The 20,039-nt window shown below is 38.7% G+C and overlaps 1 pseudogene; it reads right to left on the bottom strand.

The window, feature by feature from the left end:
- The window catches only part of LOC149243070 (uncharacterized protein At1g01500-like), a 41,829-nt pseudogene extending 22,281 nt beyond the window's left edge, over positions 1-19,548 (bottom strand).
- Positions 19,549-20,039: the final 491 nt, after the last annotated feature.

Raw genomic sequence — 20,039 nt, forward strand, 5'->3', positions numbered from 1 at the left:
TAAAATTCAATGAATAATCACCTATTGCAAGCATATAATTTCTTTCAGGGTGATGCTTTATGGAATTAGAGGAACTATAGAGATTCAACTATGAATTGGGATAAACCATAAATATTATAAATCCATTAGATAACACTAGGAAATGAGAATCTTACCATAGCTATCAAGATTCAACCCTTTTTCACTAGGAAATCCCTACCAATTTCTCTCACCTTCATGTTAGTGGATGCTCATCCATATGACAATTAGCAGTGCAAGTATATGAGTGTTACCCATTTGAGGATGGATAAATATGTTCCTATAATACATGGAAATCCTTGATTTCCCTCCATAACCTTGAACCCTCAGACAGTTGTAGTCCTTCCTTCCTCAAGGTGTCTGATTCACCATTTAATTCTTTGTAGACATTCAAAGCACTCTAAAATAAAAGCAGACATAAATTTTGAATTCATATTCTACTACTTTCATTCATCCAATTAATTACTAAAAACTCATTAAATTTAGTAACACTTGGTAAACAGATTCTTCTCCCACGGGAATCTAGCATAATTTGAATTTAAAGGCTAATCAAAACTGTAATATGAATCTTGTTTTAGCCTATAAACAAACATAGCTAGAAAACATACACAGAACATGTAGATCACTGTCGAGAACCCCTGTTAGTGCTATTCCATTATCATTGAATAAAAAACTAATAGAAAATTAGATATGTTGAATTTTTTGTAGCATAAATAAAAGTAAAACTCTCAAATATTGATTCAGATCTATTGATCTGGATTTAAACAGGAATGCAACAAATTACAGAGATAACCATAAACGCAGAGATAATGCTTCATTTCATTACCGTAAAATATTGAAATATGCTTTCAAATAGAAATGGAAATAAACTTGCTAGGACGAAGGTAGCTTATCTCTAAGAAGAGATGTGGTGGCTACATTCCTCTGAACTATGTTACAATGAGACTCGAAGGCCTATTTATTGTTGAGAAACAATGGAAATTCCTTAACATCCCAAAACATAACTGTAGAAGATGAAACGCCAAATTCTGGGCCCCGTTTTGGGTAAGTTGCTACGTCAACTTCCCGAGGTCGTAACTTCGGCACCCAATATTCATTTGACACGTACAATAGCTCGTTAGAAAGATCTATCCAGGCACTACAACTTTGGGAAGAGAAAGATCAATCTGTGGATCCATGTTGCTCCTAGATTTCCCAAAAAACGTCGTTTAGGGCCTCAAAACGGCTCCGGATGTTGACGACCCAAAAACTGCTAAAAATAGTGAATTGTGCTACATATAAGGAAACTTAAAAACTGAAAGAAACAGTTGTGGGGGTCCAAATGGGATAGGTGGGTGGCCACCAACATCCACTTGGATCATTCCTCCCCCCTTAGGAAGCAATGGTCCCCATTGCGTTGAGTTCCTCCATGAGATGATGAAACTTCTACTAAACTTGGTCCCTGGTGAGTTATTCTGTAACCGTTGTTGTGTCTAGTAATGGTGGGAAGCATGGTCAACAGTGGTCCATATTGAAAACTCGGTGCAAGTGAAGGAATGGGGGAATGTTGTTCTCTAAAGCATTGTTTCCCACAGCCTTGGTAATGGTGTAAGGACCATGTCAGAGTGGTCAGAGCTTCTGATGGGCTCTTGTAGGGCGTTCTTTCTACAGATGCTACCAGACTTTGTTGCCCACCTCAAACTTGTGTGGTACCCCTGTGGGTGAGGAGAAGTTGTTCTTGTGTTCTTTCATGACCGTATCCCTCTGTTTCTGCTGCCGTTGTGTGGAGGAACCCTTCGTTGGGGTCATGGATGTGGCAATGATCTTACTTTGGGAGCGAACCTGAAAGAAAATAAATTTCCTAGTCTGTGAGATGAGCTTGCTGCCTTTCTTAGCAGTGATCAAAGAGGTGGTGGTAGGAGGTGCTATCTTAGGTATCCTGTATAATGAATTATACAAATAAATAATGACAACAAGAGGCCTTGACTCATACACATCATGTCCCCTCCACGAGTATGGCTGACCTAATAATACATCACAAACATCCAGAGGTGTAACATCACACAATACCTCGTCTATGAAGGGTTTGATGCTGTAGGGAAGGCGACAATGCTTGCGAACTTGGAAATCTCGTCCTTAGTGAAGCCACCCGATACTGTATGGCTGCGGGTGTGGTGTAGTCGGTAGGCCCAACTGCTTCATGAACTCTACTAAAATGAGGTTCTTTTGGTTGCCACTGTTGACAATGAATTGTAGCGGTGAACCCTTCACCCACATTTGTGAGTGTAAAAGATGCTCCCCCTCCTCTGGATCTTCGGGCTCATTCTTTTGGATCTTGGTGGTGGAAACAATGGTGTTGGGCTCTGCATCGATGATCTGATTCTCTTTTCCATTCCCCTTGTCAGGTTTTGACTCAGGGTTGGAACATGCATTTGATTCAGAAGCCTTCAACTCGGCCACCAACTACTGCTTGGTCTGTCACACACTTGTGTTATGAGTGGGGCTATTATGGAACTCACACCACTTTACCATGTCCTTCTTCGACTTTGTGGTGTTGTTCTTTTCTTCTCGCTTTGACGGGTTGTCTTCGGTCACACCGCTTTGGATTTGTCCTTTGTTCTTTAGATTTGCAGATCCAAAGTCTTGTTTCTTTTGTTTCAACTTCTTCTCGATTTTAACAAGATATCTATACACTGTGCAGAGCAAGGAGATGTTCAAGAACTCCATCTCTTCCTGGATGTACGTTTGTAGGCAATCACGGTATTTGAGTACCAAATGAATCTCAGAGTCCTTGACACCCAACTATGTGTGAAGGGTATGAAAAATGTTTGTGAACTCTAGCACATCTTGGTCCCTTACCTATCACAGCATGGTCCACTTTATGTATTTATCCTCATAGTTTTTGACAGGGTGTACTACTCTTCATGGCATCCTAGAATGAATTACAAGTCGGTGTGGCTAAAAATAGTGAGCCTATACTTTCATCCTTCTGCTCACAGTAGGTTTCCCACTAGTCCTTGATGTGGGGGCTGCTTTGAGAAGAGCGAAAATAATCTTTTCCTGACTGGAAGAATTATGAATAGAAAAATACCATTCTAGCAGATTTAACCATTTATCTATGACATCTACGTCTATTTGACCCTTGAAGATGAGGATTTCAAAATTAACTTGTACCTTAAAGGGTGTGGCATTTCCATAGTCGTTGTTGGAAGTTGATGCATGGCCCTTGGGTAGCCGTTGAAGGATCTATGCAATGTTGTCCATCATCTCATTCCTTTGCCACTCAAGGGCTTCTTCGAGCAAGATTTTGATATGATCTCCTGCCCCCTCATCTCTCTTTTCATCCACCATGGGAGGCTGTCAGGATTTACGAGGCTGGTCTTGCAAGGGTTCGACCAGTTCAATCCCTAACTCCTTATTTTTGCACAAAATATTGTCACCATGACATTCTGCAATTGGTGTGAGTCTATCACCACTCATGCTTTCCTCCTTTGCAAGTCTTAAAGCTCAGTTCTTCATGTCAAGCCTTCAAAAATAAGAGAAAACCCTTAAAAGTCTCTAAAACTCCGGTTCTACACTTTCTCCTAGCGTTACATGCGGTCCCGCACCTACTGGTCATGTCCCCTGCATACTTGACCACTCTGTTTCTATGTAATGGGTGTGGACCCTTGTAAAAGTCAAAAGAGAACAAGTACATTTTTAAAAACTCACTTTGAGTCATTTCTGGAAGCTTCTAGAAGGAATCTTGAGGTGGCAAATTCGCTTCTTTAAGGTTCATGCATCCCATACCTTAAGGAGTTAACCCCTTGATGTGAGGAGCTTATCCCTTTGAAATAGGTCTCTATCCCTTCATAGGTGGACCTGTAACCTCCTTCCTTTGCACTATAAAATGAAGCATTTGGTTAGTTATTGAGGAGGTTGAAAGCTGAATATTTTTGAGGTGAAATGCTGTTGGAATTTAGTCTTCCTAATTGAGCTTGAGAGGAGAGATTACATACCTTTTTTGATCTCATTAGGAAGAGTGTGAGGCTTGTCAAAGTAGAGGAGATTCCTGTTTGGATCCTAGGAAGAGCTTGTACAACATCAAGGCAGCAAAGGTTGTAAAGTTCTTCTATTTTCAAAGTTAATACAATCAAGTTCATTTTTCTCAATAAGTTGTGCCTTATGGTTCATTTCATGGATTCCTTGATCACCATGATGAATATGATTTATTGTATTAGCTATGCAGGTGTTATTTGATGTGTGCTTGTTGGTGATTGCAAGTTCTCAAAGGGAAACTCATTCGGACGGTCAAAGTGTGGCTGCCACAAACTAGCGTTGGACTTAAGGTAGGGTCTAAAACACCTCTTAGTTTTTTATTAATGAATCGCAATATATTTAGAGAAAGGTATATTTACTTGTCTTGCTTGTTGCTAGATATCTGTTGATACTAGGGAGATTGGTCTTCTCCACAAGAACGATTTATCTGGCCAACAAATTGGCGACTCCACTGGGAATGGAATTTGGCTTTTTGCTTTTCCTTTTTCTTTGACTTGGGAAACTTTTTCTTGTTTCTGGTTTTTGCTTGATGTTTGTGGGATTGGGTAGTTTTTAGGATCTAGAGTATATTTTTTTTTTTCTGAAATTTTGAAGAGGACCACACTTTCTTTTACAAGACAATGCGGACATCCCCGCACTGTTCCTTTAGTGCACAGAGTAGTACCACATCTGGTTCTACTGGAAACCTGTATACCCTATCAAACTTTTTGAAAAACCCAAAATGTTTTCTTCCAGTTAAGCTTAGGATTTATTTACGCTTTTTAGTCTCTACCCAGATCTGCATGTGTCCTGTCAAAAATTTCTTGTAAGTAAGTTCCATTGGCATTTTGGTTTTAGGTGATTTTCTAGAAGTTTTGTGTGCCTGGATTGATTTTCACTTGGTCTTTGTAGTGACTCAGAGATTAGAAGCCTAAGAAACCTTAGATTACCCTAGTATTTTTGGCTTTTTTAATGAGTCTGACTAATTTGTGAAATCTGCCCTTGTTGAGAAATAGATTTCGTTTTCTCTTTGCAAAGCTTTGAACGAACTTGCTTGAAAGTTTTGAATTTCATTTTTATAAAAAGAAAACATAGCTGGGTGTTTTTTGATTAATTTGTTATTCTGAATGAATTAATCCTTAGTTTGTTGAATAACTAAGTAAAACGTCCTCAAAAGATTTGAAGCTTTTATTTCCATTAGGTTTTTAGAAGTTTTTAGATCTCAAGATTGATTTTTATAGTTTTGAGTGTTTTCTAGAAATTGTAGAATCTCTTTTGAAAGAATTTGTTTTTTGTAGTTTTTGAATGTTGAAAAAGAAAGGGATTTTTTTATGAGCATAATTAGTAGTCTCGTTTTGAGTTTATTGAAAAAGACAAAAAAATATTTTCTTTTCATTTACATGTTGAAAGAAAGAGTTGTTTTTCAAAGAATTGCATTCTCAACTCTTTCTTTTAGCTAGAAATTCATTGAAGAAAAAGAATTGTTTATCATCTTAGGTGCATTTTTAGTGTTTTTGGAGTCGAGTCTTCACACCATAAAGTTTCATCTCCATTCCTATTGACTTAAGAAACAACCCATAAAAATAACGCTTAAATTAAAATTGATCTAGCAATCTTTTTATTTCTAGGGCTCTTATCACCAATATAGCTTAGGCTAGTATCTTGGAGTAGGGAGTAATTAACTCTCCAAGATAGTTAAAACAAACAAGTAGCTATATCTTGCGGTAGGAAATAAATCCAATTGTAATTGATATAATCTGGGAAACTCCTCTTAAAGGAGTCAATCAAGAGATCATGTCTGAACCTTTGAGACAATCAAGTCTGTCTCATTGGGAAAGATAGAAGATTTGCGCGTATTTAAAACGGTAAACCTCGGATTAGCCATTGTCGAGGAACCTGGGGTCACTTGTTGGTAAACCTCGGATTGATCATGTCAAGGAGCCTTCAAGGGGATTGAGCTTTGTTACTCTGCCCTTGCGCATAGATCGGATAGTAGACTGTTCCCCTAGTTGTATTTGTTATTGCTGGTATCCTTAGTGACCATAATCTTAAGATTCTTTCCTAAGGTGATGGTGAAGGACGAATCTCACTGTACCTGGAGCAGACGTCGACTAGACTCACTTGGAATCTCTGGGGGGTTCTCTTCACTCGAGATGGTTTTGTGAAGAAACTTGTGCTAGTCTGTTTCATTAAGCAGGTTGTTGGGGTAATTGTTCCAACCGCCCTTTCTGTATTGAATTTTGCGATGTTGGATTTCATCACCAACTAGTGTTTTTGGTACGGAAAGTTACTGTTTGTGTGTGGTTTGAACTCTTAGATTTTTTAGGCATGTGATTCAATTGTTTGGTTCTTTAGAGACTTTAGGTAGTTTTATTGAGATTTTCTTTGTTTGCGTGTGAAGTAATTAAAATATTTAATCATGGCTAAATTACCGAGACAATCCCGTAGACTTCGGGGGCAACCTCCTGATTATACACCAAGCCAGATTGAAGGGCTATGAGCTCTTGTAACACCTAGTGATAGTAGAGTTGGGTCACCGGAGGATAGAGAATCTTCTTTAATTATTCATCCTAATTATCAAGTTCAAGCAATAGAGTATATTTCTGAACCAATTTCATTTTCCGAAGTTACTGATAGTATTTCTTCTACTAGTGAATTAGCTGAAGAACCTAAAATTTCTGAGCCTGAAACTGAACCTGCTGCTACTCCATCCTCAAGATTTGCTTCTCCAACTTCTAGTGGTCCTAGTTCACCCAGGGTAGGAAGGATCATTACCCAAAATCTTCCTTCGGGATTCATTTCTATTGAAGAACTTGTTAGTCTGGAAGAAGATATAACTTTCCCTGAAAATAAACCAACTTTAGAACTTAGGGAGCATGAATCAATTTTCTACAATCCACCTAGGAGGGACGCTTGGTACATCTCATTGACCAACTTTTTAGAAAATCTGGGTCTTAGTTTTTCACCACCTCGAATTCATTTTCATCCAACACCTAGAGGTTATTATCCTCCTTTGAATATGTTGAGACAGTCATCCATGTTTTCCCAATCACCGGAAACATTTTTATATGACGGTCCTCTATTCCTTCTGGGTATCAATCACTCACTGGTACTTTTTCAGGAGCATCTCCTGAACCCATTGAACATGGAATATCAACTGGTAATAACGGAACTCAATTGATGAGCGTAGAAGAAATTCTTATGATGTATGGTACTATTCCAAATCCAAAACCCCAAGGTAGTCAGTTACCGCCTGGGGGCAACCTCAAGGTACTCAATTACCACCTGGGCGGCAACCTCAAGGTAGTCAGTTACCACCTGGGGGAAAACCTCAAGGACAGTACATACCTTCGGAAAGTACATACCTCAAGGTCAACCCCAGACTCAGTACATACCTCAAGGTCAACCCCAATATCAATCTATACCTCAAGGTCAACCCCAATTTTAGTACGTCCCTCAAGGTTATCAACCTCAAGGTCTATACCCAACCCAAGGTTTCCAACCACCTTCTGGTCGATCATTCGTACAAGGAGCTGGAAATGTACCTTTTAATTATCAGCCCTATGCTCAATCAAGTTATGGTCCTCAATATGTTCAACCTTCTATGGGTCCATACCCCGGAATGAACATGGTGTGGGATCCATCTCAATCTCAAAAAATTTTGCAACCTAATGTGCAGTTTTCATCTCAATTTGGACAACCTTTGGTTTCTGGTTCAACCTAGCAACCTGTCCAACCTACTATTCAAACTTCTGCACCTGGTGTAGCTCATCAGTCTGGGCCTAGTTCACCTTGAACTCCACCTCAAATGACTGCTGCAACTACTGCAGCTTCTGTCCAATCTACCCCATCTACTTCTAGAGTATCAGCAGCCCCGGTTTCTACTATTCCTGCATCAACTCCTCAAGCCTCTTTACCTCAGTCGAGACCTACTTTTCAGACTTCGGTTCAGATGCCTATAGGACAACCTAGTCCAAGTATGGTTGTCACAAGTCAACCGCAATTCACTTATCAATCGTACCAGGGACAGTACCAATTCGGTCCTGTTGTGTAAAGCCCAGTTTACCAGTATCAACCGTACCCTGGATATACTTATCAGCAACCTCAACAACCCCAGTTTGGTTTGGTTAATCCTGGTTTTCTGGGAGGATACAATATTCCAAATGCAATTCCAACTCCAAGTTTTCCTGGATATCCTCCTCCTGGGGTTGGTCTTATGACCCAAGGTTTTCGTGACACTAACCATCAGTTACCGTTTATTGCAACTTTGGACTTGCCTGATTTGTCGTGCCTTATGAATGATTTGATTAATTATCTTCCGTTTTGGCTGCCAATGCCGAATAAGTTGCCCAGTGATATCCCAAAGTTTGAAGGTAAATCAGGAGAGGATCCTTCAAACCATGTGATTAATTATCACCTCTGGAGTGCATCTAATTCCATTATAGATGATTCAATTCGCTTACGTCTTTTTCAACGCACTTTAATTGGTCTTGCGACCAAGTGGTACATTGAGTTACTGCGAGCTTCCTTTTATAATTTTAGTCAGTTAGCCATTTCATTCTTAACTCATTTTCAGTTGCCTGTCAAATATGAAAATGGCATGGAATTATTAACTTCATTAAAACAGTCAACATCCACATATATTTCAGATCATATTCATGAATGGTGACGTAGACGGCGTTTAGCAAAAGTTTTTATTCCGGATCAAATTTTAGCAGAATGGTTTGTTAAATCATTGTTACCTAAAATCACTGAGGATGTAGTTAAGGCAGGAGTTATTACTGAAGAGCAAGTAATTGCTCAAACTCAGTACCTTGACCTCGTTTATACGTAGTTGGGTACTTTACACGAAAAAATCCCCGACCTTCGGAAACAAAATCAAATAACTGCAGCTCCTTCAGGGTCTCATGCCACTAATGGTATGATTGGTTCAGTTAGCACCAAAAGCAAGAAGAATTCTTCAAAGAATTATTCTCCTATTATAACTTTACCAGATTCCCTGATAGGAGACTCTTCGACTGGAATTCTTGCCGATATTTATGTCATAGAATCATCTACGGTGAAATCAAAATCCGGTGGTAAAAAGAAAGGGAAGAATAAAAATAAACAAAACTCTAAAGAGAAATCAGATAAAACTGAATCTACTTATGAGAAATGTTAACCTCGATATCCTTGTCTCATTTGTGACGAGAAGCATTTTACAAGAGATTGCCCACATCGAGCTGAGGTTGCAAAAATCGTCAAAGGTTCTCAGATGCCTACTGTCTTAAAGGATCCTTTTCCCAGTCAAGATAATAAGATGATTGGTTCTTCCTCAAATGCCTCAGAAGAACCCATAATGATGATGTCTCATGTCAGGATTGTGACGCAATCACAAGATTATGGGAGTAAAAGTCCTGTTGGTGGTAAGGAAGCAGAATCTTCTAATTCAAACCCATCAACTTCAACTCCTTCTGGTTCTGATCCGCTACAGATTGAGAAACCTAACCCGGACTTAGTAATCAAACTGCCTGCTAAAGGTATACTTCGGAAGTTAGCTTTCAATCCACATGTGAGAGCTACTCAGAATTATAATATTATTGAAGACTTAGCTATTTCCCCTTCAGTAATGTCGGCTTTGGAAGTGCTGCAATCATGTCTAGCACAGTGTAAATTACTTTTTTCGACTATAGGAGCTATTGATATTCAGGATTCAAACCTTATAATCTTCGATTTAGAGAATAGTACACCTCACCTACCTCATCAAATGGCTTTCCAGATTCTAGTGTTAGTAAAAAACAGACCTTGCTTTAGGACTGTAATTGATGACGGAGCTTCTATGTGTATTATGTCGATCCAGTGTTGGAGATCGCTTGGTTCTCCTACACTCAATCAATCCCCGACGATTCTAAAGGCTTTTGATGGCCGTGGGTTCCATCCTTTTGGCATTCTATAGGATTTACCTATAGGGGTTGAAGGCAAAAATGTTAATCTAGATGTGGAAATGGTTGATGCCCCTCTAGATTACAACCTTCTTTTGGGTCGAAGCTGGTCTTACGTTATGACTGCTATTGTTTCATTGGTCTTTCGGCTTATCAAGTTTCCTCATAATGGAAAGATCATAACCATAGACCAGCTGACTTATTTTTCATCCGACCTAGCCTCTTTTGAAAGTATCCAACATGTCGGTAAAACAACTATCCCTTACAAGGATGTTGGAGTAGGATTGGTTAAAGATTCTGGTTTACTAGGAACTTTTTCCTTTCCTCCTCCTAACATATCGCCTTCTACTGCAACTATTCATATGATTTTATCAAACACTATTGATTTTGATGATCCTTGGATCGTACCTTTTGAGTCTAAGGTGGATTCATTTGGTGATGTGATGCCTTTGAGTCCCTATGAAATTGCATATCAGGCTATACAGTTGTTTTCTGACCCTTGTTCAACCGAAATTGATCTAATGAATGTGGTCCATGGAGAATCACTTTCAATATCAACCTCAGATTCAACAAATTTTTCCGAGCTTGTTCATACTGATGAGCAGATTCATGAACTTTTGTCTGTTGATGATTTACCATGGGAAGATCTTCATCATTGATCTTCGTTTTTACCTGAGCTTGATCATTTTGAAAATGATTTTTCATCTATTTTTACTACTGATTATGTCAAAGAACCACAGAATCCATTGCAACATCCTGATTCTGAGTTAAATTTGGGAAATATTTCTCAAACAGTTCCTATTGACATTTCAGTTAAACCTGGAATTATTGAAAACATTCATATAGGTGCTTCCTGTACGGATAATGAACTCCAAACTTATAAAGCCCTATTTCAAGAATTCTGTGACATGTTTTCTTGGTCATATGAATAAATGCCAGGAATCGATCCATCAATTGTTGTCCATGAAATTAAAACTTACCCGGATGCTAAACCTGTCTGGCAATGTTTGCGTTAGATACATCTGCGAAAAGCTGCTGCTATTAAAGCTGAAGTTGAGAAATTACTTCGAGCAGGTTTCATTTATCCAATTCCCTTAACGGATTGGGTATCGAATATTGTTCCTGTTAACAAAAAGCAAGGAACGATAAGAATATGTATCGATTATAGGGATATTAATCGAGCTTGTCCTAAAGACAATTATCCAACCCCCTATATTGATCAAATAATTGATGATTGTGTCGGCAGTGAAATTTTCTCCTTTATGGATGGTTTTTCCGGTTACAATCAAATCAATGTACTCCCTGCTGATCAACCAAAAACAACTTTCATTTGTCCATGGGGGATGTTTGCTTACTGCAAATTGCCTTTTGGATTGAAGAACGCCGGAGCAACTTTTCAAAGGGCTATGTCTTACGCATTTCATGACATCAAGCACATTGTGCAGCCATATCTCAATGATTTACCTACCGATTCATTACTTAGAGCTGATCATCTCACTCATTTACGAGAAATCTTTATGAGATGTAGGCATTATCGAATTAGGCTGAATCCACACAAATGTGTTTTCTGCATAGAAACAGGTCGCTTACTGGGATTTGTTGTTTTGAAAGCTAGCATTCATGTCGATCCCTCGAAGGTTGAAGCTATTGTCAAATTGCCTCCTCCTCCGACTCTTCGCCAACTCCAAAGTTTGCAAGGGAAAGAAAACTTTTTACGTCGTTTCATTCCTAACTACGCCGAGATAAAAAAGGGTTTTACTAGGTTGTTGAAACAGAATACTCCATTCTTTTGGGATGAGATAGCTGACAAATCTTTTGTTGCACTTAAACACACGTTGACCCATGCACTGTTATTGCATCCTCCCAACTACAACCAAGATTACTTCTTGTACCTCGCTGCTTCTCATTCCACCATTGGGATGGTTTTAGTTCAGGAAGACTAATTCAGCAGTGAACATGTGATTTACTATCTTAGTCGAACTTTGAATCCAACTGAGCTTAAATATTCGCATGTGGAGAAATTGGCCTTGGCAGCTATTCAAGCTGTCCAAAGATTTCATCATTACATCTTACTATGCAAAACTATAGTAATTTTTGACTATAACCTATGATCTATATTTTGACGAAACAATTGCTAGGGGGCAAGTATTCCAAATGGATAGTTATCCTGCAAGAATTTGACCTGGAATTTGAAAAATCCAAGGCAAAGAAATCTTTGGTTTTTGTGGAATTGATGTGTGATTTCCTACATGCTAATATTGAAACTGGCGGAAGAGCCCATTGTGGACGAATCCTTATTTCTTATCAGTACTCTTGATCCATGGTATGGAGATATCATTGTTTATCTCCAAACCTAATCTTTTCGACCTGAAATTTCACAATCTCAGCGACGGAAAATACGTTTCCAATCCCAACAATACAAAATCATTAGAGATACACTCTATTGTCGTGGGGCGGATTCTATTTTCCAACATTGTTTAACTCGTGAAGAAGCTCAAAAGGTTCTAAATGACTCACTCTGGAGCATGTGGCGGTCATATGTCTGGGTATGCCACAACCCAAAAGATATTTCACGCTGGTTATTTTTGGCCGTATTTATTTAAAGATTGTATGTATGTGGTCCGAAAATGCCACAATTGTCAAATTTTTGATCGAAAGATGTGTGCTCCACCTGCTCCTCTCCACCCTATAATTGTCATCGGTCCTTTTGAAAAGTGGGGTATCGACTTTATTACATATAACCTTCACTCGGCCGGGGGGCATGCGTATATCATCCTTGCGGTAGATTATTTTACTAAGTGGGCCAAGGCGATGCCTACATTTTCGGCAGACGGCAAAACTGCTACAATTTTCATTTTCAATCATATAATTACTAGATTCGGTGTTCCTCAATCGCTCATGGGAGTCATTTTCGAAACATCATGATGACTAAACTAACAGATCAACTTGGTCTACGTCACATTAGTTCTACTCCATATTACCCACAAGCTAATGGTCTGGTTGAAGCTATCAACAAAGTTCTAGTCATTATGATCCGACGAATCATTGGCATTCATAGGTCGAATTGGCATAACATGTTATTTTCAGCACTTTGGGCGTATCAAACCTCAGTAAAAACATCAACTGGTTTCACTCCTTTTCAACTGGTTTACAGTTTGGAAGCTATGTTACCCATTGAATGCAAAATTCTGCCATTGCAAATACCCATAGAATTACTCCCATCTACTTCTGAAGAGGAGAAACGTTTGTTGTACTTAGCTCAGCTAGATGAGAATCGACGTGATGCTGCATTAGCAATCGAAACTCATGCCAAACGAATTAAAGCTCAATACGATCGAAATGTTACACCTCGTAATTTTTCGGAAGGAGACCTAGTCTTACTATACGATCAAGCAAACGATAAGCTAGGGGCTGGAAAATTTGTACCTATGTGGCATGGTCCTTATGTTGTTAAGCGAAAGCTGGCAAAAGGGGCCTATGAATTGGTAGATTTTGACAGTATCTCTTTGGGTAAACCCAGAAATGGTCTTTATCTAAAGAGATATTATGCTTAAATCTAGGTGTGGAGATTTTAGTTAGATTAGTTTCTTTCTAGCTGGTGTGTTTTAGATTAGAAAAGTGTGCCTAGTTTAGAGAGTGTTTTTATCATTATTCCTGCTTATCTTGATTTTACTCTTGATATTGCAGATGTCGATGTCTCTTCAAACATACATTGGTTTCGCTGATGGTGCTTGTCGTAATACACGGAACATTTCTTCTGCAGCTTGGGTTATCTATTCACCCTCTGATGAGTTGGTACCTATGCATGGGGTAAGCCTCGGTCAAACAATGAACAACATTGCAGATTATAGTGCAGTGATTGAGTTATTATCTGAATCTATCTCATTTGGGATTCGGAGTATGATTGTTAGGTTAGATTCTGAACTTGTTGTATTGCAGCTTAACAGAGTTTATGCCATTAGAAATCCAGTGTTATTAAGATTATTTTTGAGAGTTCGTCTATTGGAACGTGAATTTGACTATATTAAATATCAGCATATTCCAAGATATTTAAATACATTAGCAGATGCAATTGCTTCTCGAATGTTAAATAGACATTTGTAGTAATCAAACAGTAAATTTAAAAACATTCCATAACATGTTATATAAGATAGCCAGTAATAGTGATATAGCATAGCATAAAAGTGTGTCAAATATACATCGTCTTCGATCATAGGTTGAAAAACACCTTATGATCAGCAAAAATGATAGTACAAAAAGCAAAAATTTCATATGAGTCTACAAAGGCGATCATCCTATCACTGGTGATGATCACGATAAGAAACCATTGCTCGGGCCACCCTACAAAGGAACCTCTTGAAAGGTCCTGGGACCCCAATCACATAGTGTTGTAACCTAAGTGGGATATCATCTATGCTAGTCTCTGGAATATCTGCTGTCAAACGCTCTAGATGATTTTCCAATTCGGTCAGGGTCTTTGTAGATTCATCCTGTGGGGCTAGTACTGCTGCATCTGGGTGTCTCCTGTCATAGGGCCGGAGAGAGGCTGGTCACCATGGACCCACATCTGCATTTGCAACTTGTATTATCAGTTTTGGATGATTTAAAAAAAAAATAGTTAAAACTTATAAAATATTGAGAATGATTTTACCTGAAGCATCCCACTGCTCTCCTGGTGGAAGAGTCATGTTTGGGTCACCATGATAATCCATCCCAGCATATGGAAAATCCTGAATCACGAAAAGTTGGTTCTCCAACCAACGAAAATACTCAGGTGGAAATCGAACAACCTCTGAACCCTCCTCGGTATGACGGGCCATAACTGCAACCCAACGCGTTAGCTTAGGTTCTCGGGGAAGTCCAACTCCAATGGAAAGCTATTGTCGGACCAACATCGGAACCCTCTCTAGACCAAAGCTTACAACTAGGAAACCATATCCAAAGTTTTTTAGTTGTTTGTTCTTTACTCTAGTTAGTTGGCCTTTTACATTTGCCAACATAGCTTCGCACAAATTGAAGATGGTGCCTCGATAATTTTCTACTGCCATACGCATTTGGGATTTGATAGCTACATGCAGTGCTGCGCTTCCGCGGAGTCTAGTGACAGCAAATGCAATCACTTTAAGTTCAGGACAAGAGATAGTTTTGATATCGACCCCTCTGTCCTTTGTTTTGTCATTACAAAACTCTAGTCAGAGAGTATCGACAGACTGGCCACCTGGCCTAGTCCCAAATAGAGATAATCATTCACCTCTCTTGGGCAAACTAGTCAGGAAATAAATGTCCTCTAGCTCGATTTTGAGTCAGTGGCCACCAATAATGAAACATTGGTCCTGTATATTCCACCTGTCTACCAGCCATTGCAAAACGTCTACTTGGGCCCTCATGCCAGGTATGGCCCAGAATTTAAATAGTCTGCATGCTCTCAATGCATCCAATGAGGGTTGATGATTTATTGTGGCAAGTTCCACATCTTTGTGCTCCCGTTCCCGCCAAATGAGCATTTTGTATATCCTACATTGCAAAAACGGCGGTTTAGAACATTTTAGTTCAAAAATTTTTGGGCGGAAATGGAAAAAATTGAAGTTTTAAAACCTATTTCACGGGGTTCGCACCCGCTAGTTAGGGATAGGGAGTAGGTCCACACTCTTCCCAAGCAACAGGTGCAGAACTCTGGCTCTTTCCTTTGTAGAAAAAGGTCGGGGTCCACAGGTTTCGCATGTTGCGCCTTCGAACCCCTGCGAGCGGTTTTCTAAACTAATTTTTCCTAAAAATCAAAATGGAAACCTAAAAACGAAATGAAAATGGTTGAAATGCAAGATAAAGGTGATGTGGATTACCTGGAGCTGACGCTTTTCGATTCCAACAGACGGATTTTCCACAATCTTCACAGGAAGTTTCTTACCCAAAAGCTCTCTCTTCTCACTCTGAAGTCAAACGGTAAAAATGAATTTACAAAAGCCCTTTTTATAAGCTTTTTTGAATAAATTAATTTTCAATTTGTTTATTTTTCACTTTAAAAAGGTAACTTTTTGATGCATTTTTATTTATTTTAAACAGGTATGAGTAATGTTTGAGTTTTTGTGCAGAATATTAGATTTTTCAGGGAAAATTGATCATTTTCAACAGAGAACATTGGAGTTCTCTTTAAGCTCTTTTCTGACTTGTAAAATATGAAAAGATTGCCGAGTTTTTATTTTTAAGCTCATTAAAACGAAGTTAAAAGGACATTCTACTTACAGCTTTTTTCTGACCGTATAAACATGAAAAGATTGTCGGGCTTTTGTCGTTTCAAGTTCGATATTGGTTATAAAACGACGTGTCGTTGATCGCTTTTTTACTTTTTTAGATCAGAGACACTAATTATGAAAAAAACTCCTTGATCGTAATGGTTAAGTGGTTCTCTCAAGTATTATTTTATACTTTTTCGGGCTTGGGAGACACAAATTTAGGAAAAAGGACAACCATGGACTTTTCTTAAGTTTTTCTTCTGACTCCCTAAAATTGAAAAACACCGAGTTTCTCCTATACTGGACTCATTAGAATTTAACAGTAAAGGACCTGTTCAATTTTAAACAGGAATGAACCACTCCTTCTTGGGTTCGAATTTTAAACTAAGTTGGACTCATCCAAAGGATGAGCTTATAACCAAGCAAATGTTATCCTCCTCAAGCTTGTCAAAAATAAAGAGGTACTTTCCAGAAATGGTGGGGGAAAAGACAGAAAAATGAACTTGTTTGTTATACTTTGTATTTTAAAAGCAGTCAACCACTCTTGAACACGACACTTTTGTTCACCTGGGTGGGAAATCCTTTGCCTAACAGTTAATCAAACCATATTGAAAGTCTTCAGCTGGTTTCTGGGTATTAGCTTTGGGTCAATTGTCACCAAACCATCTGCAGTGTCGTTATGTGTTCAAGAGGTCAGTTCAAATAAACCATTCATCTACAAGATATATGTCATCCATCTTGACCATCCCTGAGTTAGTCCTTGCCAAATATATTTCTTCAAACTTGATCTATGATTTCGTATTGTGGGCTTGCCTACGACGGATCGCTTTCTATCGACTTCAGCTCATTATCTAGAAAGATGATCTAGAAATCGTCAATACCTTGGAATTTGCATGCCTCAATGGCAGGTTTCTTGCCTTCGACAATAGGTTGCATCATTGACCTTCGATCAAAGGATTCTATGACATGTTCGAAATCACCTCATCCATTCACATTTCATGGATTGTACTGAGTACTTTGAGAGCCATTGACATTACTGGTGGTTTCTCTCACACTTGTTAATAGTTCACATCATTGACTGGTAATCAAGTGGTTTCTACCATGTTCGACTTCGACACATTCATTCACATGGATAGAATCGTACTAGTTCAGGAATCATTCGTTTCGATCCATCGAAGGTTGAAGCTATTGTCAAATTGCCTCCTCCTTCGACTCTTCGCCAACTCCAAAGTTTGCAAGGGAAAGAAAACTTTTTACGCCGTTTCATTCCTAACTACGCCAAGATAACAAAGGGTTTTACCAGGTTGTTGAAATAGAATACTCCATTCTTTTGGGATGAGATAGCTCAAAAATCTTTTGATGCACTTAAACACGCGTTGACCCATGCACTGTTATTGCATCCTCACAACTACAACCAGGATTACTTCTTGTACCTCGCCACTTCTCATTCCACCATTGGGATGGTTTTAGTTCAGGAAGATGAATTCAACAGTGAACATGTGATTTACTATCTTAGTCGAATTTTGAATCCGACTGAGCTTAAATATTCGCATGTGTCGAAATTGGCCTTGGCATCTGTTCAAGCTGTCCAAAGATTTCGTCATTACATCTTACTACACAAAACTACAGTAATTTCTGACTGTAACCCTATGATCTATATTTTGACCAAACAATTGCTAGGGGGCAAGTATTCCAAATGGATAGTTATCCTGCAGGAATTTGACTTGGAATTTGAAAAATCCAAGGCAAAGAAATATTTGGTTTTTGCGGAATTGATGTGTGATTTCCCGCGTGCTAATACTGAAATTGTGGTGGAAGAGCCCATTGCGGACGAATCCTTGTTTCTTATCAGTACTCTTGATCCATGGTATGGATATATCATTGTTTATCTCCAAACCCAATCTTTTCGGCCTGAAATTTCATGATCTCAGCGACGGAAAATACGTTTCCAATCCCAACAATACAAAATCATTGGAGATACACTCTATCGTCGTGGGGTGGATTCTGTTTTTCGACGTTGTTTAACTCATGAAGAAGATGAAAAGGTTCTAAATGATTGTCACTCTGGAGCATGTGGCAGTCATATGTCTGCGTATGCCACAACCCAAAAGATATTGTGTGCTGGTTATTTCTGGCCATCTTTATTTAAAGATTGTATCTATGTGGTCCAAAAATGCCACAATTGTCAAATTTTTTATCGAAAAATGCATGCTACACCTGCTCCTCTCCACCCTATAATCGCTGTCGGTCCTTTTGCAAAGTGGGGTATCGACTTTATTACATGTAACCCTCACTCGGTCGGGGCGCATGCGTATATCATCCTTGCGGTATATTATTTTACTAAGTGGGTCGAGGTGATGCCTATATTTTGAGTAGACGGAAAAAATGCTGCAATTTTCGTTTTCAATCATATAATTACTAGATTTGGTGTTCCTCAAGCAATTATTATCATTGATCATGGGAGTCATTTTCGAAACATCATGATGACTGAAATAGAGATGACATTACACAGATTCGTGAACTTTTGTCTGTTGATGATTTACCATGGGAAGATCTTCATCAGCAATCTTCGTTTTTACCTGAGCGTGATCATTTTGAAAATGATTTTTCATCTATTTTTACTACTGATTATGTCAAAGAACCACAGAATCCATTGCAACATCCTGATCCTGAGTTAAATTTGGGAAATATTTCTCGAACGGTTCCTATTGACATTTTAGTTAAACCTAGAATTATTGAAAACATTCATATAGGTGCTTCCTGTACAGACAATGAACTCCAAACTTATAAAGCCCTATTTCAAGAATTCTGTGATGTGTTTGCTTGGTCATATGAAGAAATTCCAGGAATCGATGCATCAATTGTTGTCCATGAAATTAAAACTTACCCAAATGCTAAACCTATCCGGCAACGTTTGCGTCAGATACATCCGCGAAAAGTTGCTGCTATTAAAGCTGAAGTTGAGAAATTACTTCGAGCAGGTTTCATTAATCCAATTCCCTTAACGAATTGGGTATTGAATATTGTTCATGTTAACAAAAATAAAGGAACGATAAGAATATGTATCGATTATAGGCATATTATTCAAACTTGTCCTAAAGATAATTATCCAACCCCCTATATCGATCAAATAATTGATGATTGTGTCGGCAGTGAAATTTTCTCCTTTATGGATGGTTTTCTCGTTTACAATCAAATCAACATACTCCCTGCTGATCAACCAAAAACGGCTTTCATTTGTCCATGGGGGACGTTTGCTTACTGCAAATTGCCTTTTGGATTGAAGAACGCTGGAGCAACTTTTCAAAGGGCTATGTCTTACGTATTTCATGACATCAAGCACATTGTGCAGCCATATCTCGATGACTTACCTGCACATTCATTACGTAGAGCCAATCATCTCACTCATTTACGAGCAATCTTTATGAGATGTAGGCATTATCGAATTAGGCTGAATCCACACAAATGTGTTTTCTGCATAAAAACGGGTCGCTTACTGGGATTTGTTGTTTCGAAAGCAGGCATTCATGTCGATCCCTCGAAGGTTGAAGCTATTGTCAAATTTCCTCCTCCTTCGACTCTTCGCCAACTCCAAAGTTTGCAAGGGAAAGAAAACTTTTTACGTCGTTTCATTCCTAACTACGCTGAGATAACAAAGGGTTTTACCAGGTTGTTGAAACAGAATACTCGATTCTTTTGGGATGAGATAGCACACAAATCTTTTGATGCACTTAAACACGTGTTGACCCATGCACTGTTATTGCATCATCACAACTACAACCAAGATTACTTCTTGTACCTTGCCACTTCTCATTCCACCATTGGGATGGTTTTAGTTCAGGAAGAGGAATTCAACAGTGAACATGTGATTTAC

The sequence above is a fragment of the Pinus tabuliformis genome, chromosome 8 (assembly GCF_031772625.1).
Source record: "Pinus tabuliformis cultivar Carrire ecotype Pingquan chromosome 8, CPIR1, whole genome shotgun sequence".
In the NCBI taxonomy this organism is placed as follows: domain Eukaryota; kingdom Viridiplantae; phylum Streptophyta; class Pinopsida; order Pinales; family Pinaceae; genus Pinus; species Pinus tabuliformis.